Source organism: Natrix helvetica (genome assembly GCF_964273705.1).
Source record: "Natrix helvetica genome assembly, chromosome: 1".
Lineage (NCBI taxonomy): Eukaryota > Metazoa > Chordata > Lepidosauria > Squamata > Natricidae > Natrix > Natrix helvetica.
The window spans coordinates 106,582,753-106,608,916 of record NC_138548.1 but is presented as its reverse complement, the minus strand read 5'-3'; the positions used below and the strand labels follow the sequence as shown (position 1 = coordinate 106,608,916).

At 39.5% G+C, this 26,164-nt stretch overlaps 1 protein-coding gene across 15 annotated transcripts in view; it reads left to right on the top strand.

Annotated features, from left to right (window-relative positions):
- The window catches only part of SOX6 (SRY-box transcription factor 6), a 489,348-nt gene that overhangs the window by 3,237 nt on the left and 459,947 nt on the right, over positions 1 to 26,164 (top strand). The window contains exon 1 of one of the 15 annotated variants that reach the window (XM_081937702.1): positions 7 to 25. The exons of 13 other annotated variants lie outside the window; for them this stretch is intronic. The gene's annotated coding sequence lies outside the window, so the exon portion shown is untranslated. Of the gene's footprint in view, positions 1 to 6; positions 26 to 1,499; positions 1,544 to 26,164 lie in introns of those variants that run through there. One more of the 15 variants, XM_081937704.1, reaches the window with a different exon arrangement.

Below are 26,164 nucleotides of genomic sequence, written 5' to 3'. Positions count from 1 at the left end.
GCTGTAGTTGAAGTTCCCTCATAAGGTAAGGTGGCACTGGCTTGTAAGGAGGTCCAAATGCCACATTTATAATTAGACTGCCAATTCAGCACATTGTATCCCACTGCTATACAGGGATATATATATTGCTGTGCCTGGCCTCTCTCTCAATAGCCTGTATTCAGAAATTAGCCAATTCAACTACTTCGATTTTGGAATCAAATTTAGAATGGGAGAAGAGAAGGGACTCGGAGGCAGACCTCTCTCTCTCTCTCTCTCTCTCTCTTAAGCTCGCTCAGCCAAAGAATAGCGGGATCCTAACTGGAATTTATACACCAAATGCAAGTTGGGCAAGAGATTCCCCCCTCCCCCTTGTGAAGTAAAGGGCCTCCCAGAAAAACATATATGTAGATTTTAGATGTGTGTGTGTGTGTGTGTGTGTTTAGGTCACCCAGAGAACTGGACAATTACACCTGCGCTGAGATCTGAACCCTGGTCTCTAGAGAAGGTTGTTGGTGGTGGTTGGGGAGGGGGTGAACCTTAAGTCCTTTCTTGGGGACGAAGGTTAGCGCCTGCTTGCAGAGAGGAGCAGCCACCGCGACTCTCTTGCCACAATAGCAACCCCGCTGCCTCCTCTGCTTGGGGCGGAAGAGGGGACGCAGCTGGTTTGACACCCTTCGGCTGAGCGAGCGAGGGAGAGGGCGGGAGGGAGGTGGGAATGTCGGGGAGGCCAAGGTCATTTGCATTCGCAGGCCTTTCCCTCCAATCGGCGACTTTCTAACGCCTCGGGAAGGAAGGAAAGAAGGAAGCAGCGGAAGGTTAGGGTTAGCTGGGGAGCCTTGCGCGCGAGGCGGGAGAGAGAGAAAAAAGGCCAGGGGAAAGCGGGGGGGGGGGGGCTCAATTGAGCTGAAGTTCCGCTATATTCTAATCTATATAAACTCAGCGGGCGATTTGCAACTTGCAAAGAGGCGTAGGGGGGTGGTGGGTGGGAGGAGAAAGGCAGCCTGTCCCTGAAGCAAGCTCCCTGTAGAATTGTCTTTCCCATTGAGAAAAGTGCCAGTGTCTATGTGTGTTTGTTGCTCTGTGTGTGTGTGCGTATGTCGGGACGCTCCCAACCAACCCCCCCCTCCCAGGAGGTTGGGCGGCCTTTCTGCAAAGTTCGGCGGCAGCCGGAGCAGAGCGCCTAAGCGGGGCGCATCCAGCAGGGAAGAGAGCACGCGCCGTTGCGCCGCCTTCCCGCCAGCGTCCGCTGAGCGCGAGCGACGGGGCGGCTGCTGAAAAGAGTTGCTCCTCCAGCGGGGTTGGCCGCGCGTGATCCTCCTCTCGCGCTCATTCTTCCACTATTCCCCCCCACCCGCGCACACCGCGCCAAAACTGACTTGGCCGCAGTGGGGTGGTTGCCTCCTTGCCCGGCTCTTTTGTATACTTGCCACAACTCGTTTACGCAGCGCTAGTCCCAGGAAGCTTATAACGCCACCACCCTGACGTAAAGGGGTGACTGGTAAATAGTAGCTGGTCTGCACATAGCAAGGAAATGGCATCTCCACGCGTTTCGCCTGAGTTTGTAGGTGAATCATAGCGATGTTGCAGGTGGTGTGTGGTGGTATTGTAGCTGGGGTCAACCATACTGAAGTCAGTTCAATAATCTCATCCTCTCCCCCCCCCCCAATAATTGGAGAATTACCATCTATACAAGCCATACTATTCTAGAAGAGTATTATTTTTTGCTGCTTCTGTTGTGGGTTTGTAAGCTGGTTGGAGTACTTTCTTTTGAATGCCCAGCTTTAAATGCTACCCAGGAAAGTAATTCCATGTCTTTTCTCAACCCCATCCCTCTCCTCACTTGCTTATCTTGACACAATCATTTCGTGTGGCACTTAAATGTACTTCAATATCTACAAATTGGCCTGTTAAGTAAAGGGAAAGAGTGTTTCCGCAAGGTATTTGTGATGCAGCTAGCCTTGCAATTGGGGGATCCTGTGGCAGAGAGATTTTAGGTGGAGTAAACGAACTTTGGTCAGAAGTCACTCTCCAAAGCCTGCCTGTTTTTAAGGTTCAGGTAGATTCCAACCCATTTTAGTGATTGCTGGGTGTGTGCATAGTCCAATCTATTCCTCCTTAAAATAAGAGCAGTCATTTTTACACACACACACACACACACACACACACACACACACACACACACACACACACACACACACAGTACTTCATGCTGAGCTATTCACCTGAGGCAAAACATACATCTTTTTGGTTCAGACTTGCATACCTTCTATCCTAGTCCAGTTTTATGACCATGTCTGAGAGGTTAATGGGCCAAGCTGTTCCTGGAAAGAAAAATACATAAATAAGTGCATTTTGTTTCATCTTTGTGATGGGGAGCCTATTAAAAAGATAAAAGACCATGTTTCATAACAAAGTAAATGTGTTTTTTTTTTTTTGGTGAACACCAACATGTTTTTTCAGTCATAACCTTATTCAGGTTCAGAAGTGCTTTTATTACCTTAAGAAATACCCATTAGCCTTTTCAAAAATGCCGTTAGACTTCTAAAACATATATGGTGAAAAACTGAAAAATGACAAGCTTCTTATATATGTAGTGTGTCTATGTAATGAGAAGCAATGTGTTGTTTAAATATTTTATCACTGTCTACATTATACATTCGTATTGTGTTCCTGTCATGAATATAATGTGCTTGGATGGTACTTTATATGTGCGTTTGTATATATAGCCGCTTCTGTGCGTGCAAACATATATGCAAAGCATTGCTCCATGGTAAATTTTTATTTTCTTGCTTTCTTATTAAATTGTAAAAGTAAAATTTGATTAAATGTACCTATCACTTTGTGAATATGCTGGGATTGGAATTAAGTTACAAAAACAGAATTTTCAGAATGGCACTGGGATATTGAGGTGTTTTCTCCAATGTGGTAATGTGAGTGTAATTTATTGGAAGATTAGCAATCATTAAACATTTGCAAACACTCATTTTTCAGACAATGTTTGAATCCTAAAAATGTTTCTTCCTTTCTCCCTTTTTATAGTATTGCAACAGGTTGCAACCAAAGAATATGGGTTCTTTACCATACCGTAAACTTAAACACACACCACAAAATATATAGGTGTTTCTCATTGTATTCGTATTAACTGGTGAAAAAGAATTCCTTTTTTTAAAGGTCTGCTGTCTGGATTTTCAGATTGGAATAGATATTTTGCTGAGTAAACATATATATTTGTGTAGTAGTTATTTGATATAGCTTATTATGTCTAATAGCTGTGCAATCCTATCTGTATTTTCATAGATGTAAGCCACACTGACTTTGGAAGATTTACAGTAGAATCCTATGAATGTATGTTCAGTCCCATTGCATTAAATGGGTTTAATCCTCGATGGGTGTAATAGGTTTGCAGATCCTACTACATTTTGTAATACTGAACTGTAAATTATGTGGACTAGAAGACATAAGTATGCCAGCTACCAGAACATGTCTACCAATTAAAAAATTCCGTGTGTTAAGACTGGATGTTTCAGTTCTTCAAATATTTCTCTTAGTAATTGTAAAATATCTCTTTAATAATTACATATAATTATTTGAAAGTTAGCCACTGTTTTTTGATGCCTACATGAAAATATAGGCATCAGTTTGCAGTTTGCATTTTATTTGGGAAAGTTATGGGTTACTTGATATTAAAAAAAACTGTTACCCATACCTATCATATATTTATTCAAAAACGCAGTGAAATTTTAAATAATTCTCTTTCAGTTAATAGAACAGGAACTTGGACAATCTGGATGTATGTTAAGGAAATAAGGATTGATACCTACTTACCATTTTCCTTTCTTGTTGTTTGTTTGACAATTCAGTAAGTTTTAGTCCTATATGAATTCCTAAAGAAAGGATGTTTAGAGCTTAAAACTCAATTTATTGGTATTTATCTAATCAGCAAACATAGAGCTTATAAGAGATACTAGTTACCAGTGACTCATAATACAAAATAGATGAACTTTTGTTTTGAAATGAAGCAAAATTTTCCCTTCGAAGCAGAGATAGGTATGATAAATTAGGAAGTACAATTAATCTAGAACCCTGAAAGTCACAGGTGTTTCAGTATCTAATGAATCTTATTGGTATATATAAAAAGAATATTGTAAGCAAGATTACGTTTATTTATGCATTGGATGTTTACTGAATATTTGGTAGAATTTGATGAAGAGATTGGCAAGCAAGCAGCAGTGCTGGGATTGTTATCCTTGAAGGTTATTTATAGGTTTATAAAAACAGCATGTTCTAGTTAATGTATTGGCATTCCAGAAGTTGTAATTATGAATAGTTTCATGTTATGGCGAACAGATTAGACTTGTTGAAATCCAAAATTTTAATGTTAATATAGTTATAACAAAATGGAAATCACGTGCAGCCATATTTTCTACCTACAGGGTCGGTTGTCCTATTCTGTATGGCACCAGAAAATCAGAGTGTTTTACTAGCTGACTTCTGGTAATGTAGTGTTTTTAAACTGTAAATTGATACAGAGAGAAACATCAAGTAAAACTGCATGAGAACAATTAGGGACCTATTTATATAGTAGGAACATAACCTTTATTTTTAAAGCATCTTTGACTAAATTGGGAGGTGGAATAGCGTTGGGATGTTGCAGTTTGTCATTTCTGTGCAGAGGATGCAAATAGCCAGTTCCATCTGCAGTCAGAGAAGATTGTAAAACCTCAGAAACGCTATGCGGACAGAATTCTTAACTGTAGGCCTTTCCCATCATTGTTTAGAATATCCAACTTTACCCCACTATTAGCCATTCTTTTTATAGTGACACTATGCTTAGTAAAAAAAAAAACTTCTAAGCACTGAGGTCAGGTGTAGAGATTGGATTCTAGTTTATTTTTTATGAATCAGATAAAGATTTCTGTGCGTGAGACTGTATGTGAAGATGAGAGAACAAGAACATTTCCATATCAAAGGCAATATATCTGAGGCTGCATAGTAATTAAAATGTAGTGGTTTGGACTCTGTGCTTTCACTTAAGTAGAGTATTGTTAGGATTTTCTGCAGAACAGAACCAGAATCTCTGGAAATATAGTTGTAATCTTGCACATAACACTAGAAACCATATTTGGTTCATTACTTTGTGTTAGAGCTAGGCATCAAATGGAAAATATATTTCGATTTGAACCTGAACGATGCTGAGTTTGCTCAATCGTTCTCAATCTCTTGTGGCTTGGCAGAAAAAAAAAAAAACCAACACAATTTTTTTCCAGATTTACACCAAAATCTGGATCCTGGAATGAACTGTATGGGTGAATAGGACAAAGCTGATTACCTACCTTTTGCATTTCAGCAGCTTAATATATTTTACCAATATACCTCTCCATGCTTTCTTTCAGCTGCTACTCATGGTGGATGGGCTTGAAAATGAGAGCTTAGGTACGAGAACGAAACAGAGATAATGTTATTAGAAAGAATGGTAAAGGGTAGTAATTAAGAACAAGCAAACTATGTTCTTAATGCTTAGCTTAAGTGACACACTTGCTAGATCCCCACTTAAGGAAAAGAAGAGAGAAAATTGGTGCTAATTTTAAGGGCAGCTAGAAGCTTTGAGACAATGCTTAGACAGGACTCAACGACCTTTTCTTTCTTCAGAAGCACCTAGTTCAGAAGGTATGCTGACCAATTTCATCTTTTGGACAGGAGTTTCTCAAGATTGAGTCATTTTATTGGTTAACACTTTGGGATGGCCTATCTATGAGTTCTGATGAAGTCATCAGAATACCCAGGGAAGGGGGAATCCTTTCTTTTATTTAACTAATAATAATTGACAAAATTTATAAGCCAAGGCTGACTTTTTTTTTTTTTTGCATTAACATCCAGGGCTTTGGAAGAAACTGTAAGGTGGTCACATAAAAACGTGCACATATGGCCTTCGAGATTTTGCCATTATCTTTAGCATAATGGAAATAGCACTATCTATAAAGATACAAAGTATATTCTCTGAAAAACATTCATGTAGTTTAATCACACAAAAATAAATGAGATACAGAGTATGTGCCTGGGAGATGGGGTGGGGCAAAAATGAAGCTTGTGGATTATGATTTACGCAGTAGATTAATAGACTGTGTTGCTTCAGAAGGAAGAGATCCTTGCATTCAATCCTTTGCATTGAACAACAATCTTGGCACACAAATATTTGTATAGCATACCAGTTTGTATCGTGATATTTTACTTAGTAACTGCATTACAAAGATGTGCAAAACATTTTGAGTCTGGACTGTTTTCTGCTTGATACAGGGCGTTCTTACATTGTTAAAAATCTTCCAAACTCAAAACATTTCAAATTTGAAACATTTTGCATTTTTTTTTTTACTATACATACAATAAAGGGTGCTATTAATTGGAAACAAGTTACAATTGCAGCTTTAAAATGTATATGCTAATGCTAAGTACTTTAAATTTTATTGCAAAGTAGTTCAGCATATCTACTTCAAATATGTTGTTTGCTTAAATCTATGTCAAGACTTTAAAAGCCATCCAATTTTTTTTCCTATAAATATTTTTTGTATTTGCTTTGTATTGAGATATCGGGGATGTCCTACTTTAGTTTTCATTGCATTTATCTACTAAACCAAAATGATTTTGGTTCATTTGGAATTTACATAATCAAAGACATGCAGTTTTAGCTTTCTTGCAAGCCATGCCAAAGGAGCAAAATAAATTTGCTCAAATAATTCTAGCAAACACTATTGTTATTGGTAGAATGATTGTTGCTTCTACTATCATTCCCATAAAAGAATTAGAAAGGAGAAAATGAGGAGGGCCAATATCGCATATTTATAACATCAAAGTGAAAATCTGCCATAGTTGCAACCTTTAAGCATTAAATCATGAGTGTAATCCCTAATTACACTACAAAACCTGGAGCGTTTGTATATACCAGGGCTCTGTGAAATGATGCCGTAAAATCTGGGAGCTATATAAGGTCTGCTCAGTATAATTTGCCTTTCCAAATGCTTTGTATGATTTTGAATTGATTTATAAATAATCTTTTCTTTGGCTGATTATCTTTTTAAAAGAAAATATTAATATAGCAAATGTGGCGAACAATAAAAAGATTAGGTTGTGTAATTTTATATACACCTATCTGGAAGTAAGATGGGTCATTTGATAAAGTTTGCATAAGATGAAAAGCAAAATCCGTTGTAAGTGAATGAATTGAGAGGGAACAAGAATGGAAAAAAAATTAATTTGTATTCTCACTACTCATATTTAAGTGTGTTATGTTTTAGGTTTGGAGAGCGCTATGTTTAAATCCATGAAATATCCTTCTCAATCCAAAATTTCTCATAAAATTCGTATTGTAGGGATAAAAAGAAAGATTCCATATAAATTCTTGTCGGAAAGGTTGGATATAAATAGAAAACAAAAATGTATGTTGTGTTTCTTGTCTGTGTGAACATACACTTTGCTCTAAACTTAGCTCTTTTTTATTTTCTTCAACGCTATCTTATGCATGTTTTTATTTCTAATGTATTATGGTCTTATGTTTATTTAAAGCCAAGCTCGTGTGGTTTCCTTTCAAGGAAGTATGTGCAGCATTGCTTCCTTAAAGAATGTGCAGTGATAGAAAATATTGATTTGGTCAATGCTACACAAATTATTGCTAACTTTTGTGTTAGAGGTTAAACAAGAAAGAAAAAGACAAGAAAAAAACAACATTTGGCTTCAGGCTGGACAGTGTGCATCTGAAGATTAAAAAAAAGAGACATTGTGAAAGATAAGGGATGGGCACGTTCAAAGAGAAGGAAAAGAAACAGAGAAGCTGGAGGCTAATAATTTTTTTCAAATATGCTTAAACTCTTCAGTTGTATTTAGCAACAGGCCAACAGAGATTGCTCCCTACACATATGTTCAAACTTTTTTGGGCTATTCTCCTTCATTCTTGCATCACAGACATTAAAAGAATATAACCCCCCTTTATCTTTATGTGGAGGATCAAATGGAAGTATCTCTAGGTTTCTCTTGTTCGTAACCATTTGCAATGTGTAAGCAGCTGCTGTAATGAATTCTTTTCTAAAGATATTGTAATCACCTTAATTTCCCTTCTGAGGATAATATCTTTAATATGCCTACTCCAAAGTGGAAATATTTCATCAGACGAAATAGTAAGCAAACCTTAGATGTAGTTTATATGCTTTTACTGTGCTTTTTTTTTTGGGTGGCTCCTTTTTGCCTGCTAAAGAATTCTGGAAAACTCGAAAACCTGCATGCTATTTTGTGATCTCTGGGGTGGATAGATAAAATTATGGAAAAATAAACTTTGGGTTTTTAATTTATTATCTTTTAATAACCACAAAGAAGTGGGAGTCAAACTATTCTCCAAGGCACCTGAGGGTAGAACAAGAAGCAATGGGTGGAAACTAATCAAGGAGAGAAGCAACTTAGAACTGAGGAGAAATTTCTTGACGGTTATAACAATTAATCAGTGGAACAGCTTGCCTCCAGAAGTTCTGAATGCCCCAACACTGGAAGTCTTTAAGAAGATGTTGGATAGCCATTTGTCTGGAACGGTATAGGGTTTCTTGCCTAGGCAGGGGGTTGGACTAGAAGACCTCCAAGGTCCCTTCCAACTCTACTATTGTATTGTATTGTAATATTGTTAATTTATTGACTAGTCTTTGTCTGAAATTAATTCAGTTGCTATCCATAGTATTCTCTTTGTGTATCAGATTTATGCCTGCTTATTTTGCTTTTCCAAATTATCCATAGATAATTTTATTAACAGTAATATGCCACCCAACTGTCAATCACCCTGGGTGTTTATTTCTAGTATACAAAATACTATATGCAATATATAAAATATAAAAAATAATTTGTCAGTATACCAAAGTGTATCAATAAAAATGTGCGTAGTCAATAATACTTCTTATCTGTTAAGACATTTGAAAATATGCTTAATCAATTGAACACTGTTACCGTGTTATATGAAAAAATGGCTTGCAGGTATTCTACTTACACAATACGTTTTGGTCTGGTGTTTAGCATATGTACAGCCATGTATAGTGTATGTGGCTAATTAGATTGATTGCAGATAGTCCTCAACTTACAACCATTTATTTAGTGACCTTTTGAAGTTGCAGCGGCACTAAAAAAAAGTGACTTATGACTGCTTTTCATACTTACGACTGGACACACAATAAAAATTCAGACGCTTGGCAACTGGTTCACATTTATGACGGTTCCAGTGTCCTGGGGTCATGTGAAACCTTTGGGGACCTTCTGACAAACGAAGCCAATGGGGAAGTCGGAGTCACTTAACAATTGTGTTACTAACTTAACAATTGCAGTGATTCACTTAACAAATGAGGCAAGACAGACTGTAAAATGGGACAAAGCACACTTTAAAACTGTCTTGGATAGCAACGAAAATGTTGGGCTTAATTATGGTAATATGTCGAGGACTACCTGTATGCCTATTAAAAAACATATTTATTTATGCATTTATAGGGCCACCCTGCTATGTTACTCTGGGCACCACTTAAAAATAATAATAGAAGCTAGCATTACACATTAAAACATACCAAGCAATAAAATGGGGAAAAGTACTGAAAACCGTTACAACTCTTCTCTTGGGGATATTCCTCAATCTGACCTCAAGGCCCAGCGGATATATATTAAAGGAACAGAGAAATAATTATGTTCTAGAGTTTCTAACAGCTTTCTAAATAAATTCCCTAAGCCAGTGGAGTTTGTTTCTTTGGAAAGCAATTTTCATAAGCTTTCGTTTCGAATAAAGTTATCCTTGGAATAGTGTTTTCCAAAGAATTTGGCAAAACAAGGGCTCAAATGCATACTTAAGTGAGGAATTTAGCACATAGATAAGGGTATGACAGATGCGGCGAGAAAAGCCTATGGATAGTGGAATGAGCAGTAAACAGTTTGGTATTAGATGAGATCGCAAGATCACACCAGAATGAGAATAAAGAAGGTGCTCCAAGTGGAATGGGCATGAGAAGTGAAGAAGGAGGAAGGAGCTGATAAAATGTTATAGAAAGCAGACAATAGTCACAGTGTCTGCTATCCATATGGCCACTGTACATCTTTATTACGGAGGGCAGCCCTTTATTTGAGACTAATTCCTTTCAGAATTACTTTTTTCTCCCTTATTTTGATCATTTAACATTTAGCATATAAATGGTACCAATTAACATTAGCGTAGACTTTTCAATTCATGGAAAAATATGGAAATTTATACATGCTCTAGTTTCCCCGTTGACTCTGCTTGTCAGAAAGTTGCAAAAGGTATTCACATGATCCTGGGATACTGATTTTCAGATATTAGAATGTGCATTTTTGTGAAGTTTCCTTGGTTTTGCTTATGAATTTTCCTTTGGAAAGCTGAGTTTTGGTTTTTTGTTTTAAAAAATCTCTCTTTTCAGTTTAGTTCTGAAACTTAGTCTGGTTAGAAAATCTGGTTACATGGTTTATACACAATTGCCCTGTGTGAAATAAAATGAAAATCTAGTAAAAAGAAGATATTCTATTTTGTCAAGCCTGATATTTTTTAGATATCTTGTAGTATAAATCCTACAGTCTAGTCCAGTGTTGGCAAATCTTTTGGGTACTGAGTGCCAAAATGGGAGCGTGTGCATGCACTGGAAACCAAGAGCGCATCCTCCCGGCGCACATACGCGAGCCAGCAGGCTGCTCTCCCAGTTTCCGGCATTCACATCCACACTGGCCACCTGGTCTTCCAGTTTCTGGCATGCATCTATGCATGCACGAAGACCAGCTAGCTGGTGAGCATGTGTGCACCAGAAACTGGAAGAGCAGCCGTCCAGCACGCATGTGCGCACGAGGAAGATAATCTTACAGTTTCCCTGGTGCACCTTTGCACTGGCCAGCTGGTCTTTGTGCACACCATACACGCCAGGAACTGGAAGGCCAGGTGGCCGGTGTGCATGCACGTGCCAGAAACCAAAAGAGTACCTGCCCGGCACGCACATGAGCACCAGGCAGCTGCTCTTCCAGTTTCTAGTACTCTCATGAGCATGAAGACCAGCTGGCCAGTGCACCGAAACCCAGAAGAGCAACGGGCAACGGCTTGTGTGCTGTAGAGATGGCGATGCATGCCACTTCCAGCACACATGCCATAGGTTCTCCATCATGGGTCTAGTCGATCCTAGTTCATTAAATAAGATGGCTCATATTTCACATATTGTTTTGTCTCTATATCAGAAAAGAGTACAGAAAGTAATGATTTGTTTTAGGCGATATTCAGTCAAGTTGTTACACATTTTTGTCTTGTCAAGTATTGCCATGTTTCTCTTAAATTGCTTACTTATTAATTCATATTTTTACAAATAACTCAAGGCGGCGAACATAACAAACATACCTTCCTTCTCCTATTTTCCCCATAACAACAACCTTGTGAGGTCAGACAGAATGACTGGCCCAAAGTCACCCAGCTAGCTTTCATAGCTAAGGTGGGAATTGAACTCATGGCCTCCCACTTTCTAGCCTGAGGTCTTAACCCTTAGACTAAACTGGCTACAGTGCATTTGTATGGGGAGGGCATGTATTGGCTTTGCCAGGGCTGCACTATACCTCTGCACTGTATAACAGGGGTGGGTTCCTGCCAGTTCTAGCCTCTTTTATAGAAGAGCTTCCACAAATCTACAGTGCCGTTTAGAACCGGTTCCAGGTCCCTCCCTCCGCCCGTTTGCACATCATCAAGATGATGAGCGAGATGAGGAATTCTGGGAGTTGAAGTCCACAAGTCTTAAAGCTGTCAAGTTTGAACACCCCTGTTTTTTTTTCTAAAGGGTTAGGGGTGCAAGGGTCTTGTAACTTGACAGCTTTAAGACTTGTACACTTCAATGCCAGAGTTCCTGAGCCAACATGACTGGAGGAGGAATTCTGGGAGTTGAAGTCCACAAGTCTTAAAGCTGTCAAGTTTGAACACCCCTGAGGTTTTTTTTCTAAAGGGTTAGGGGTGCAAGGGTCTTGTAACTTGACAGCTTTAAGACTTGTGTGCTTCAAATGCCAGAATTTCTGAGCCAATATTTTGGTTGCTAAGCAAGAGTGTTGTTAAGTTATTTTCACCACATTTTACAAGTTGGCCACGCCCACCCAGTCACATGGCTGCCAAGCCACTCCCACCCAGTCACATGGCCGGCAAGCCACTCCCACAAAACAGGCCACACCTATGGATTCTAAAAATTTTTGAAACCCACCACTGGTCTATAAATATGTTCACACATAGCTTGTGTGAGAAAATATGGAAGAAATATGAAAATGCTTCAGTTTCTAACTTTATATCACTTATAATCCCCGTATAACTGATATACAGGGACGTCCTCAAACCTACAACCACATTTGGGTCTAGAATTTCCGTTGCTGAGCAATGTCATTAAATGAGTTGCACCTGATGTTATGACTTTTTTCTTATGGTGTTCATTAAGAGAGTCCAGTTTGTTCCATTGACTTGCTTGTCGAAAGCCAGCTGGGAAGATTGCAAAGGGCAAATTGCGACCTTGGGACACTGCAACCGTTATCAATACATCCAAATCACAATTGTGGGGGTGCTTCGGTGGGTGCATCCATGCTGCAACACAACAGTCATAAGTGTGAGGGCTGATTATGAGTGACCTTTTTTCATTTCTGTCATAACTTTGAATAGCTGTTAAATGAATGGTTGTAATTCAATGACTACCTATATTTTGGAGAATTCATCTTTCAAAGTAGTAACTGTTTTCTAAGCTCTTCTCTTGTTAGAGGTTAATTCTTTCTTCTTGGACTAAGATTAGTACTAACTGCAAGTGGGACTCTGAACAAAATGCTCTAGTCTAAAAAGCTCACATTCTTGGCCATCTCCCCTGCCCAGTGTTCCTCCTTCGCTGCAACCGTCTGCTTTTCATGCATTTCCTAAGAGTTTGCATTCCTTCTTGTTTTGGCTTTTTTTTCCCCTCTCCCAACCCCCCATTGGGACCGGACATATTTTGAATGGTATTATATTCATTTTTCCCTCCTCCAGATTTCTATGCGCAATTCTTTTTATTCCCGGAGACACCTTAAAATAGCTTTTCAATCTCAACATGATTTATCCAGATAATGGGATAATTCTTGCTAAACTTTTGTGCATTCAAGTGTTCTTTTGTTGCACCTAGCTGTCAATTTAGCCCCTCAAACCTATTTCGCTCTCCATCTTATTGTCAAGGTTTCTCTTCCCCCACCCCGACTTGCTTAACACTCCTCGCTTTTGAGTTATTATGGATTGGTTCTTAAAAATCCATTTAGAGTTTTAGTCCCCAAAATAATTAGAATAAATTCTAATTTGGGATTATCTCACAATTGCTTATACCTCTTTTGTGTGTGTGGTGAGAATTTGGGTTTAAGCTGTGCAAGCACAGAAAGATTTAAGTTCATTCCAGTTAGCATATGAAGACCACTGCTAATTTCTCTGTGAATCGATATTTGCTTTATTTCAGTATATTTTCATTGTGAGTCAATGAGCTGTTTTAAATATTGTCTTATGTAAACAGAACTCCCCGCCCTCCTTTTCAGACAGTGACTGCTTGTAAAGAACTGGTGTTCGAATACCCAAATTTCAGTGCTAATTTCAAAATGAATTTGCTGCTTCCTTTATCCTTAATTATGTCCTGTATTTTTTGTTATGGATTGCACCAGTAGAGGCTAACCCAATTTTGTTGTATACATGATGTACAATGACAGTAACGGCTCTTCTTCTTCTTCTTCTTCTTCTTCTTCTTCTTCTTCTTCTTCTTCTTCTTCTTCTTCTTCTTCTTCTTCTTCTTCTTCTTCTCCTCCTCCTCCTCCTCCTCCTCCTCCTCCTCCCTCTTCCTCCTCCTCCTCCTCCTCCTCCTCCTCCTCCTCCCTCTTCCTCTTCTTCTCCTCCTCCTCCTCCTCCTCCTCCTCCTCCTCCTCCTCCTCCTCCTCCTCCTCCTCCTCCTCCTCCTCCTCCTCCTCCTCCTCCTCCTCCTCCTTTCCTGAATATGCAGTAGTGCCTTCTGCATGGAACACGCATATTGAGATATTTCGGAGGGGGGGGGGGAATTAAGAATAAAAGTTTATTTTCCATTGAATGGGAATTATGGAATTAGTTGCCATTTTTATTATGGGCATACTGTTGGGGTTATACTTCTAGGATTATGGTTTATGTACTATTTATTTAAAACTTTATTTCTTAAGAATCAAGATAACCAATGGTAAAAAGTATACAAAGTAAACAAATTAGCAATACAATACTGTAAAACAGGGCTATCAAAACAGAGGAAGGAGAATGCCAGATACAGCTGCTGTATCTGGCTTCTTCTGTGTTTGTGTTCTTACTGTTCTCAATTTTATATGGGAACATTGCTTTATTTGAAGGACCCTTCAAACTGAATAGTGGGTTAGATCTCTTGCCATAAATAAGTACTTGGTAGAATCTGGAGCTTGTTTCTAAATACTTTTAATGTTTTGGGCTGCAATATTTGAATGATTTGCATTGCTTAATTCCATAAAGCTTTTAATATGCATTTAATTCTGCAAAGTTTTGGTGTATGGTAGTAGAAATGTTATTTTTTTGCCCCCTTGGGATGGATTTTTAATGACTATTCTGTAGGTAAGTAAGGAGTTGCACTTACCTGGGAGTAACCCTTACTAAACATAGTGGAACCTTGAGTAAATATACACATGACTGCCCTGCAAACCTTTTTAGATCCTGTATTAAAGGCAGAACACAGAGATGATGTAGAAGATATGTTGCGGGCTGCATAGCTGTTGCTTAAGTCTGTGGTTGAAATATGCTAGGAATGTGGCTTATTGTGCCTTTGTTGATAGAAAATGAGGTCTGTCTGCACAGGTATTGCAGCACACAACAAGTTTGAATAGGAAGAAGTGTGGACAAGGGGTCAAAATCTGGGAAGGTAAGGTCTTATCAATAATTCTGCTGCTGTTTTGAGAGTGTACTTCTCCTATGTGCACATTGTGAGTTAACTGTTGGTATGCGGTCCACAATTAGTGATAATGCACATTTTATTTTTAGAGTACCTACCAGGCTATTTTGCGTGAGGCATAAATAATTCTGATTTCTCTGCCATGCTGGGAGAAACTACAGTACGAATCCTGTATTTGCTCCCACTGATAAAAACAGAGAGAGCTTGCTGCCATGCTGCCTTTTGATCAGAGGGCTGAAGTTTCTGTTTTTGCTGAGGCCTTGCTTCTCTCAAAGATAAACTTTTTGACTGCCAGGCCCTCCATCCTGTACCTGCCCCTTTCCTCCTCTTTGGGATAAAAAGGTGCATTTTTAAAATTGTTTAACCTGTAGAGTATTTCCCTTTGCTTTTGTTGATCATTGTTTGAAGTGACAAGAACCATTAGAGCTGAATTTATCGTTATGCGATGTACACTGAAACAAATACGCGAGGCCTGTGCAAATGAAGTGAAGTGTCCCTGGGGATCTGTGGCACAGAGGAGCAGAACGATCTTTGCAGGAGTGTCTTCTGGGCCTAGAAAACCTCGAGGACTGCCTTGAAACAGGCATACTATGTCTTCTAATGATTGCAAATGTTTTGCAGCTCTTGGCATGTCTTTGGAATGATTTGCACAATGCTACTGAGCAGTTTGTTTAAAACATTATTTTATTTATTTATCAAAAGCGACTCTAAACAGTTTGCAATCAATCAATTAAAATGCCAATATAAACCAGTAAGAACATTAATAGCAACATTAAATATGAATTAAAATTGACAAAAACGGAGAGGAAGGGAGCAAGAAGTACAAGAGAAGGAGATGGGCGGGGGTCTTATCTTAATCCAATCACGTCTAGAATGACACATTCCCATTGGGGCCCAAGGCCAGTTCGCAGTGCCAGGTCTTCAGGCCCTTTCATAAAGCCAAAAGGATGGATCTCACTTTGAGTCGCTTGGCAGAGTGGATTGCCGCATCTCAGCTGTTTTCCTTCCCAGCAGTAATACGGAAGGCAAGTTTTCTCAAAACTGCACACACGCAATCACCGAACCAGTTGTTAAACTGGTAGGAGCCCACCACTGCCCACAGCATGCCTTTTTTACCAGCATGGGTGGGGCAGGCTAATCCCATAAGGATGAAATTGTTCAATAGATAACCAGGATTTATACCATGAAGGCCTTTGAAGATGGCAATCAATACCTTGAATTGAACCTGGAATCAAACTGGCAATTAGTGCTGGGGGAACTAGTGGTGTAACATGGGTCATCCTTGGAGCTCAAAAACTGTCCATGCATCTGCATTCTGTGTCAGCTTTAGCTTCCAGATATTCTTCAAGGGTGTAGAGCGTATCACAATACTTCAAGTGTAAGATGACCAGGGCTTAAGTGACTGAGCACTGTGACTCCGACCCAGGAAAGGCTGCAACTGGTGCAAAACACAAAGTTGCGCAAAGGCTCTCCTTGCCTCAACTGCCACCTGCTCTTTGAACAGGAGTTGTAAGCTCAGAAAAACCCACAAATTGTGCACTGGATCTGTCTGGGGCAGTGCAACCCCATCCAGAAAGATGTTAAGGTCCTGGATTAGGAAGTTACACACACCCAAAGCTACCTGGTTTTACCAGGGTTCAGCAAATGCCTGTTGTTCCCCATCCAGACCCTCACATCCTCCAGGCATTGTGAGAGGTCAGTGACAGCATTACTTGGGTCACCAGAAATGGAGGTGCAAAGCTGAGTATTATCTCCGTACTGATGGCACCTTATCTCAAGGTGGTGGATTATGTCATGCAGTGGCTTATTACAGTGCCATCCCTTGTAAATGGACTGGAAGAATGCTGTGTTTTGCACACGTATCAGGATAGCTTATGGGAACATCAGTTGTGAATTAAACCAAGGTAGCCACAATTTTCATGCCTTCCTGCTGTAACTGCTGTAACTGTTCTACGTATTCAACAATTCTACGTTTATTTATTGAAAAGATGAACTTTTTGTATTTACGCTAGATCTCTAACATTTCCTAGAAGAAAATAGGAATACTCTTATGCTTGAGCAGGTAGGCTAAAGGTGAAATTACTCTAGCAGCATGACTTAGTGAACAGCATAATAGATGTTCAAATGTGCTACCAGTAGGAAGTGAGATCTATATAGTAAGGAGTTCCTAAGAATAGTAAAATACTAAAAGATACTAAATAGTAAAAGGTACTAAAAGTTCCACAGGGAACATTTTGGTTAAAAAAAAAAAAACGGGATACATTGTAGGGAATACATTTTTATAATTCCCTATTTGCATAAGGGAAATACATATGAAGAGTACTTTAGTACCAATACAGATGTTCCCCACAAAATGATTACTGTGTACATGTTAACTGGGGAAAGAACAAAAGAAACTCTTAAAAACAAAGTAGTAGGAGCTCTAAATAAACAAGCATGCATTCCTTTGAAAATTAGCTTGATGATGGTGTAGCTTGAGAAGGTCTGTTTGCTTGATGAATTAGTCCTTTGATACAATGTCTAAATGGGGCCTCTCTCTCTTTCTTTCCGTCGCCTACCTCTGCTCCCTTCTCTTATCCCCATTTATTTATTTTATTGTTTATTAAACAAATTTATATGGCTGCCCAACTCACCCATGATAACTCCACGCAGTTCTTTCCTTCCCCCACTGCAGTTCGTCCTTCCTTCCTTCCTTCCTTCCTTCCTTCCTTCCTTCCTTCCTTCCTTCCTTCCTTCCTTCCTTCCTTCCATTTTAATTCATGGTATCAGTCAGGCATGAAATCCTCTTATCTTTGCTACCAGTTCTACATGTGTGTGCTTGCTTTGCTCGCATGGGGCCGTTCTGCGCATGTGCAGAACCTTGTGCATCCGCAGAGCGTCTGTAATGACATCTATGTGGGTGGGCAGAGCCTCCAGCCGCTGCCCTTATTGGTTCGCCCGAACTGGGGAGAACCAGTAGAATACCACCTCTGATATCAGTGTTGTTTTTAATGTGAAGTTTCACCTAGAAAATTTCAAGAATTCAAAACTGCCTCCCACCAGATGAGCGGAAGAGTTTTCAGAACAAATTAACATAAGACCATAGCATTTCTTTTATAAGAAAGAACTTAAGTGTTGCATAATATTTTAAGAAAAGAATACAAAGATCATCTTAGAAATAAAAGGAAATTATAGAGGCTCAAAATCACCTGAATATAAATTCTCCCTAACTAAAAGATTTCTTTCTATGATCATTGGAATAAGATTGGGGTTTTTTTTGGGGGGGGGGGAGAAATGGGATAATACTTTGCATCATTCTTACGAAGATCCTAATATCCTAATATCCGACTAGCTGGCTTAGCCGATTGATAGTTCCATCTTCCACCTCCTGGCAAACATTTTAAACATTTTAAACATTTTATTGGGGAATTTTTTAAGGGAATTTTAATTGTATTTGTATTTTAATTAAGAATTGTACAGTATATTTTTTACCTCCTCCGTCTACGTCTACGTCTATGTCTACGTCTACGTTTCTGTCTATGTATTTGTATATGGTTTTAACATGACTGTACACCGCCCCGAGTCCTGCCAAGGAAAGGGTGTGGTCTAGAAATAAAATTTATTATTATTATTATTATTAAAGAGATGTCCTTTTGCCCACAAAATCATATCGGAGGAAGAATGGTAGCATATCCTCACTAGGCATGACTGCTGGGTGATCGGCATAGTGCCTTTACACTTTGCAGTTTGGTACAGGATCTTTCCAGCTCTCTGCTCCAGCCCCAGTAATCCCACTGCTATCATTCTTCTGCCTAACCCCCGTCGCTTGGAGAAAATGTGGTAGAAACTGAATTTGTCACAATATTTCAGATCTTACATTGGGCACAATGCAAAGCTCGGGGGCGTGGAGGTGAAGGGGGGCTGCCTGCAGACACTTCGTTTGCTTCATAGCTGGGACCTGCGCCTCGAAGTTTCTATTTGGCAAGTGTGAGATATCATTCATTGTGAAAAGGAGTTCTTAAGGGAATCGCTGCTCATTTTTGTAAAAAAAAACCCGGCGCTTAATTAGCCTTGGGGAATGTACGTCTTCCCACTGAGACACATTTTTAGAGACTTCACCTGGACAAAACTTTGTTCTTCTAATAATTTTTTAAAAAGGTAGAGCTTCTTGGATTCTGCTGCTTTTGAGTCCTCCAGAAGTATTGGATCAGGAATGGATTCAGAGCTGAACCGCCCCACATGCACACGCTTTTCAGTCTGTTTAAAGCCCTATTATTCATAGCAGGAGAAAGGAGGTTTGCTCTTATCTAGCAGGCCTCTTTCTCAGAGAGGAATTTTTTTCTTCTGCATTTCAAAGTTAATCTGCCCCAAGTTTCCTCAGAAGCACAATTGCTGATAAAAAGCGGAGAAGGGTATAAGCATGGATTCCCCCCCCCCCATATTTCTATATATTAAGAAACTTCATCTACTTCTGCCTTGTTAAAGGTATACATCATTATTAAAAGCATACATCACTTTATGTGTTTTAATACACATGCGTCTTTGCCCCGAATTCAGAAATAGGCAATGAAAAATATATCTCACACAATCAGAACATTTTTCTTGTAACTTACAGAGATCCTTTTTAAGGCTAGAACTGATACCACAATAGAAAGCAGTTACAATCTGGAAGATTGCATACAACGATTAATGATGCACGCCTCTGGAGGAGAATTCCAGCGATAGTAGAATACTGTGATTAATATGAGATTATGAATCATATACACTGCTTTATAAGTAAAGCAGTCCAGGCCTAACTGATGTTCACATACCCACAGAGCACAACAAAGAGAAGTGTTGAAATCTCAATAAATAGTATTGACGGGTACATTAATTATTGTGCCTGGAGATCAAAAACTTCAATGTACCTTTCAAATAATACTTGAACACAGCAATAGAATTATATGTGGCCCCTTCCAACTCTCTTATTCTATATAATTCATTGGCAATGTAATTGCCTAGTATTTTTCTTAATCTAAGCTTTTACCATTTTAAAGTTTAGACTATAGCCAGGCATAGGAATTTTCTTTGTAGAGAAACAAAGACCATTAAAAATATATAGAAAAGTACTTTCTGAACCCAGAGAAAACACTGCTATTATTTTCGCTGCTGTTCTTGTTTTAACAGGGGTTGCAACACAGGGGTTGGGAAATAAGATTGCTATTTATCTGCTTGCGTTTGTAAAATGCCAAATTCGCATTACCATATCCCTCAGCTCAAGTAAGAAGGTAAAACCTAATGTAATTAAGAAGAAGCATAAGGAAAAGGCATGATATTTGAAAATGGGATCCTAGGTTTTTCTCCAGAATAAAGGCCTGGTCTGGTCAGTTGGGATTATTCCAAATGAGTGAAGTTTTCCTTCTATGGAAAGGAGGAGAAGATCAAGGTCAGGTTTGTAAGTTATTGGTTGTTGAGTTGTACTCGTTGTGTAGAGTTTCCTTGTACTTCCCAGTTGCTGGGTGTTGTTCCTAAATGCATGACCATTTGTGGGCACAGAATGGTAAAAGACAGCTCATTGTAGATTAGTCGATAGGAATTTCACAGAGATTTCAAAAGCAGAGAGAGAAAGACATTTGGCTTAAAAAAAACCCTCAATTTATAACAATTGTGTGGCATTTTAATTTGCAAAGTAATATGAGGTAATAGTTCAGGGGTGGTATACACTTACCGGTTCGCAAATGTGAGCATGCACTTCCGTGCATTTGCAGATCCTCCCGTGCATGCGCTTTTGGTGAAAAAAAAATGACCTAAATGGGATGCCATAGAGCTGGGTGTGGGTGGATGGAGCCACCCACAATTTCCACTACCAGTTGGGCGATCCGGTTCGAACTGGTAGAGTACCACCTCTGTAATAGTTACTAAGAGGTAATGAGAGGAGAAAGAACCAATGGAAATTTAAGAGACCATGATTTGTTTTTTGTGAAGTCTCATTGCGTCCTAAATATTGGGGATAATTTATCCCATTGCAGGTCATACACAGCTTTTCACAGCAAATAGGATACTTTGCTGATACTTGGTGAGAGCCTGCTTTTTGTAGCAAAATTGAAGAACAAGCTTTAAGGTTACTGAGAATGATTTGACCCCTTAATGTGCTTTTTGCTTTAATCAGACCTGTGACCATTGTCATATGCTGGCCAAAAGCACTGGGGGTGGTGCAGGGGTGGGTTCCAGCTGCTGCTACTGCTGGTTTACTCAGGGATGCGCTGTGCGCACACACTGTGCACACAACTGCACTTTGCATGCATGCTTTATGCATGCAATGTGCACATGCACAGTACTAAAAATGTTTCTGCGCATGCACAGAAGCAAAAAGCAAGATGGCGGTGCCTATGGCAGCACCGCGAGAACCAGTTCAGGGGCGTGGCAGGCCAAGTTACTACCTACTCGGCCGAACCTGTCCGAACCAGTAGGAACCCACCTCAGGTAGGGGAGGGAGAAGGATGGTGGATACATTATCCCCTTCACCAAATTATTTTTCATTGCTATAGAATAAAAAAAGAATCACCTGGTGTTTTACTTTCCATTTTTACTCTGCTGCTCTGTGTACAAAAAAGGGGTAACCAAAGGCCACTTTCTTTTGGACTATCCATGTTAATTACCTACAAGATTATTCTAGGGTTCCTATAAAGGAACGCCCTACTTAACAGGTGTATAATGTTTATTATTGCATGTTTATTTATTTGCATTTTTATTGCATTATTGTTTGTTTTGGTCTGTCTTTTATCCCAATTTTGCCAGTTATTTTTTTCCATATTTGATGATATTGCATAAATAAATATTGAGTTATATTGTTTGCTAGCTGAACCCAGTGGCACATGTGCTTGCTTTGATTGGGATTAAGGGATTGATTGGATTATGCTGGGAGCAAAGTAAACTAGAAATTGGCCATAGTAATTTTTCAATTTCCCAGTGTTCTAAGAGAGTCCATTGGATATAATGGTTAAAGCACCAGGCTAGAAACTGGGAGAACTGCCTTAGGCACAAAGCCAACTGAGTACCTTGGGCCAGTCATTCTGTCTCAGCCCTAGGTAATGGCAAACTACTTCTGAAAAATCTTGGCAAGAAAAACCCAGGGACTTGTCCAGGTGGACTCTGAGAATTACAGTTAGAAAGTGGAAAGTGGAAGAGGGCATTTTGAAATGCAGTAAGTTCCTTGATCAATTCATTTTCTTATGCTTATTTATCAAGAACTAACAAGCAAGTCATTAATATTTAGTCTCAGAGTAGTAGTTCTCCAAACAGGATTTGGAGACAGAAATCTAGGGGTAGCAATATAGTAATCAGCCGTTTCCCACGAACTTTTGAAGCTACCTGCACTGTGATCTAATAATAATAATAATAATAAATTTGGATTTATTAGCCGCTCCCTTTCCAAGTAGGACTCGGGGCGGCGTACAATGGAGCATATAACATGAAACATATATAACAACACCAAACGTACATACATACACAACACACATACATACACGGAGGAGGAAGCAAATTACATCAATAGACAGTTAAAAATCTGCTTTAAAATACCCCAATTGTAAAAACCCAATAAAATTAATATTTAAGAACAATTTAAAAACAGTTTGGAGGAATGGGAAAATTACGATTGCGATTGAGCCAGGCCGGATAATTGAAAGAGGTGGGTCTTCAGCTGTACACGGAAGGAGCGGAGATCGGAAATCATCCTGATGTCACGGGGGAGGTCATTCCATAGGGCTGGGCCCATCACAGAGAAGGCTCTGCTCCTGGGTGTCGCCCCCCGGCACTGTTTGGCGGACGGCACCCGGAGAAGTCCCTCTCTGTGTGAGCGAATTGGTCGTAGGGATGTGTGGGGCAGGATGCGATCCTGCATATAACTAGGCCCTGTGCCATGGAGCGCTTTAAAGATCATAATCAAAACCTTGAAACGCACTCGGTAGACCACAGGCAGCCAGTGCAGCTCGCGCAGGAGAGGTGTTACAGGGGAGTATCTAGTCCTCCCCATAATCACCCGCGCGGCCGCGTTCTGGACCAATTGTAGTCTCCGAGTGCATCTCAAGGGAAGCCCCATGTAGAGAGCATTGCAGTAATCCAGGCGAGACGTCACTAGCGCATGGGTGACTGTGCGTAGGGCATCCCGGTCCAATAAGGGGCGCAATTGGCGCATCAGGCGAGCCCCTTGCCACGGCTGTTACATGGTTATCCATGGACAGCCGGGTATCCAGGAGGACGCCCAAATTGCGCACCTGTTCCATGGGGGCTAGTTGGACGCCCCCGATGGCCAGAGATGGAAGCACCTGGTTGAACCGGGAGGCCGGAAGCCACAGCCACTCCGTCTTGGAAGGGTTGACAATATAACAATGCCATGAAACTGCACTCCAAAAAGAAACCCATAAGGTTTTTGTGTCCAAAGCTTAAAATTATTGAATTGCATCCCCTCCAGATGAATGAGACTTCTGCATTAACAATCTGACAATATTCAGAAAAAAAGATTCCCTAGGCAAGAAAAATACCCTTTAGATTTTAGTTTGTGGGTACATTTATCCTCCTCTCATTAACGTATAGCTTTTGGGATGTTGGTAATATTTAATTTTAATTATTATACTTGGACATTTACTCAACTTAATAAATAGGGGATTTAACAAATCTTTGAATTGTGCTCATCTCATGGTGGACACTTCAATGTATTCTTCTTATTTTCTGTATAGAAAATAATACAGAAGTGATTTGCCACAACTCACTTCTGGAGTTTCTTTTTTAATTTATCAATCTGATCTTGGAATTCCCTGATGATGTTCAATCCATTAGGTAACCAAGTCCAATCCTACTTGGTTTTTCAGATCAACCAGGGTCAGCTAATTTAACATAATGTGGCATTAAGAGTTTTAATGTAAGAGTAACAGAGTTGGAAAGGACTTTGGGTGTTTTCTAGTCCAATCCCCTACTCAAGCAGAAGACCCTATGCCAGTGATGACTAATCTTTTTCTCATCGCGTGCCGAAATCATATACACGTGCGGGGTAGTGCATTCACACGTGCCCACACCCATAATGCAATGCGATCCACCCCCGCTGTGCATGCGCACACGACCTTCCCCGCTACTCAGCTTCCTGCACCATGGGGGATGTTTTCACTCTCCTGCTGCCCACAGACCACATACAGCCATGAACAATTAGTAAGATCATAATCAGAAGATCGTATGCAGTAATGGTGTTCTCTTACCTTTGCTACCCAAAGGGAACTGCTTGCTTTGCTCGCGCACAACACTTCTGCACATGCGTAGAAACTTCTGTGCATGCGCAGAGTGTCCGTGATGATGTCTGGGTGGGTGGGCAGAGAAGGACTGTAGTTCATTTTAAAATTGTAGAAGCTTTCACAGAAGCCTTGGAACTTATTTCAACTCTTGTGTTGGGGAATTCTCTTTTATGGTTTTTCTGCATTCTACTGCCAAAGTGGCTGGTGATTTATTTTAAGTGACAGTACTGAATTATGTATCAGTCCAGTCATTGTGCTGCTCAGATCTTATGGAGAAGACTGGGAGATGCTATTCTCTTAGTCTTGTTAATTCTGGGGAATCACCATGAAACTGCTTGCTCCTGATAGCAGAAAACTACACTTCTTGGTTTCATGTTACATTAGGTATTGCTGCTGTTTTTTGACGAGCTATTTTGCAGTGACATGAAAGATTTTTTGACAGGGCACTTGTAGGATTAGCATGCAACTGTCTACTACAATATTAAAGAATCGAATTAAACATATATTATTAGGTTAATATGACCCTGGAAACCATACATAATACTGAGAGGAGGTGAGGGAATAATCATTTCATCCCAGCCTATTTGTGTGCACATCCTAGATAATTGTAGTTAGTTTAAATGGTTTGTCATTTTTAACTGTTCTCTGGTTATCAATTTTCTGGCAAGTGAAACTGCAACAATTATTTTTGAATGCCTCATACTCAGATACCTGATACAGTTTGAGTTAATGTAGATCATGAGAATTAGCTCATAAAACATGTAACATAAAACAACTGCCTTAAGAGAGGCTCTTAGATAAAAATGAAAAGCCATTACACCGAGGAAATATTTTAGGACATTATTTATTTCCAGAATTAGCTTGGCATTGCTCCAGGTGTTGAGACTGAAATTCCTATAATACTTAAATTGGCTGAATTCTAAGAGTTACAATCTGAACACATTTTGTGTGTGTACTTGTGTACGTGGAGAGAGAAATAAATAAAGCAACATATAAAATAACGAAGATGCAGTATCTTGATAACATTCTAGAAATTTTTTATGACCAGTTGCCTAAATCAGTGTTATTCATCTTCAGGAATATTAAGATGTATGGGCTTCAATCTTAGAATTCTAGGAGTTGAAGTCCACATAGCTTAAAGTTGTTGAGATTGTGAAACACTGGCTTAAATACATAATTAGGAGCAGTAAAACCTACTGTATTCATACCTGTGCCAGTCCATGTGCCATTATAACATTTGGGATTATAACTGCTTTTTAACTATCCATGCAGAGAGAGAAAAATATCAATTATTCAAGAAGACTGGGAAAAAATTAAAATCTGTGGCCAAATGGGAAATTATTTTCAACCTAAGAATTGCATACCATTTGTTGGATTATTTGCTACCAGTGTGTGAATCAAATCCAACTGAGTTAGATCCAAAGGAATCTACCAGCTCTTAATGAATATTCATACACACACCCTTCTCACAAGCAGCATATATACAAAGATGCTCCTATCTGCAATAGATAGGGTTGAAACGAATGTCATGAAGATTGTAATAAATGACCCTTTCAACCTTATTTTCAGGTTTCTGTTATAGCTAACAAAAAAGGATGCTCTTTCCTCAACTGTGATCCCCATTCCCAAATTTTCCAAGCTGTTTTACGTGTAAAACACACTGTTTATTGGTGCCCATTGGAAACTTTTTTCAAGGGTATCTATTTTAAAAGGGTGAACAAACTTTTGCAGACTGGCTTTCAACCTTATTTTCAACCTTATTTTCAACCTTATTTTCAGGTTTCTGTTATAGCTAACAAAAAAGGATGCTCTTTCCTCAACTGTGATCCCCATTCCCAAATTTTCCAAGCTGTTTTACGTGTAAAACACACTGTTTATTGGTGCCCATTGGAAACTTTTTTCAAGGGTATCTATTTTAAAAGGGTGAACAAACTTTTGCAGACTGGCTGAGGGAAGCTACGTGACTCGTAGTTTGAGGCA